At 45.7% G+C, this 2,402-nt stretch overlaps 1 non-coding gene across 1 annotated transcript; it reads right to left on the reverse strand.

Moving 5' to 3' along the window:
• Positions 1–2,012: 2,012 nt before the first annotated feature.
• TRNAP-UGG (transfer RNA proline (anticodon UGG)) lies at positions 2,013–2,079 on the reverse strand. The gene has a single exon. It is a non-coding gene; the product is annotated as a tRNA-Pro (tRNA).
• Positions 2,080–2,402: the final 323 nt, after the last annotated feature.

Raw genomic sequence — 2,402 nt, forward strand, 5'->3', positions numbered from 1 at the left:
GCTAACCCAGACATAGTCTTCCATCTGTACCTTGTGGCTAACAGTCGCTCCTGGAACTCTGCTCCATCTGCTTACCCAATCCCCTCCTGAAGCTGTCTATGGTTGTAGCTGCCACTACTCCCTATGGCAGTGAATTCCATGTGTTAATTGTAAGCACATAAGAGAAGATAAAAGTCAACACAGCTGAGTCTTCTGGTGTTGGCAGCTCACCTGTTTCCGTTGAGTGGTTGTTTAATCTTTGGCACAACTAGGACTCAAGCAGTGAAGGAGAAAGCTACCACTAGAGCTTTGGCCTAGGATGAGAGAGGGTCAGGTTTGAATCCCCACCTGGTCATGAAACTCACCAGGTGATCTTGGGAGAGTCGATTTGTTTCAGCTTAACCTACCTCACTGGGTTGCGAAAGAAAGAAAGAAAGAAAGAAAGAAAGAAAGAAAGAAAGAAAGAAAGAAAGAAAGAAAGAAAGGAAGGAAGGAAGGAAGGAAGGAAGGAAGGAAGGAAGGAAGGAAGGAAGGAAGGAAGGAAGGAAGGAAGGAAGGAAGGTAGGTTTGGGGTGGGATCCTGGTCAAAAATGCCACATTCTCAAAGCTTGTGTCAAAGTTTGGTTTATTTTCAACTATCCTAGCAGCTTAACCCTGTCACTACTTCTCATATACTTTTGTTGACCAGGTACGCTGCATCATGGGATCTGTAGTATTACTGATGCAAATTTTGAAGTCCCCATTCAGGCTTCCCAGAGCTTACAGCTCTTCAAACTGTCAATGGCACTAAAGCAGAACACTGTTCTTTGAGAAGCTCTACAACTATCCACAAGAGGGGTGGGAGCTTTGGAAAGCTCAATTTCAGACTCAGCAAGTCCAACAAGAAAATATGCTTTCCTTGCAACTCCTGTCCTCTGATCTAAAATCCCAAGGAATTGGGTGGTCCATCTTTCTCCTCCAGAATTTCCTCCGAATAATACTCATATGAGCAATTTCAAAAGAAATGTTTTAAACGTTTGCAATTTTGAGATGCCCGATTTTGCTAGACCTGAACACGACACTGTTGCATCCTGATACGGACCCCACGGCTGAGTCCTGAGTCGCTCTCACCTCCCGCTAAGCCCCATTAGCCATTCAATTGCAGCAGGGAAGACAATTGGTACTTAACTAAGTCGAGTGCACAGCAGCAAATAATCATTTTAATGGGGGCATCAGCTGCTGGGAGCAGATGTTTGACCTGCCCACTATTCAGAGGGGAGGGACAGCTTAAATGGAACATGGCCCCAGTCACATAGTATTCAAGGGATGATCTATGGGGGCTGGAAGACAAACCTCAACAAGAGACAATCGGAATGAAGCCCTGAGGCCCTGGAGAGCCGCTGCCAGTCTGAGAAGACAGATACTGACTTTGATGGACCAAGAGGTCTGATTCAGTATGAAGGCAGCTTCATATGTTCATATGTTCACTGAGGAACCGGCTCTAACGGTCAGGAAGTTCTTCCTAATGTTGAGCTGGAAACTGTTTTGATTTAGATTTCAACCTGTGGTTCTGGTCCTAGCCTTCTGGGGCCACAGAAAAGAATTGCTGTACCATCCTCTATATGACAGCCCTTCAAGTACTTGAAGGTGGTGGGGAGGGTAGGGTGCCAAGAAGGGCCAATGAATGTAATGGATGAGAAAATTTTCTCATCCATTACATTCATTGGCCCTTCTTGGCACCTACCTCCCCACCACCTTCAAGTACTTGAAGGGCTGTCATATAGAGGATGGTACAGAATTCTTTTCTGTGGCCCCAGAAGGTAGGACCAGAACCAACAGGTTGAAATTAAATCAAAACAGTTTCCAGCTCAACATTAGGAAGAACTTCCTGACCGTTAGAGCGGTTCCTCAGTGAACATATGAACATATGAAGCTGCCTTATACTGAATCAGACCTTTGGTCCATCAAAGTCAGTATTGTCTTCTCAGACTGGCAGCGGCTCTCCAGGGTCTCAAGCTGAGGTTTTTCACACCTATTTGCCTGGACCCTTTTTTTGGAGATGCCAGGGATTGAACCTGGGACCTTCTGCTTCCAAAGCAGATGCTCTACCACTGAGCCACCGTCCCTCCCATTAGTGGAACAGGCTTCCTCAGGAGGTGGTGCGCTCTCCTTCCTTGGAGGTTTTTAAACAGAGGCTGGATGGCCCTCTGACAGCAATGCGGATACTGTGAATTTAGGGGGAGGTATCTGTGAATTTCCTGCATTGTGCAGGGGGTTGGACTAGATGACCCTGGATTCTATGATCCTCTCTTTTTCTTTATGTAATGGTTGAGGATATTCTGTTTCACTGTATCTGAAGAAGTATGTTTGTCCACGAAAGCTTATATTGTGAATACAACCTTGTTGGTCTTAAAGGCGCCACTAGATTCAAACTAAGACCATGT

The sequence above is a fragment of the Heteronotia binoei genome, chromosome 21, assembly GCF_032191835.1.
Source record: "Heteronotia binoei isolate CCM8104 ecotype False Entrance Well chromosome 21, APGP_CSIRO_Hbin_v1, whole genome shotgun sequence".
Lineage (NCBI taxonomy): Eukaryota > Metazoa > Chordata > Lepidosauria > Squamata > Gekkonidae > Heteronotia > Heteronotia binoei.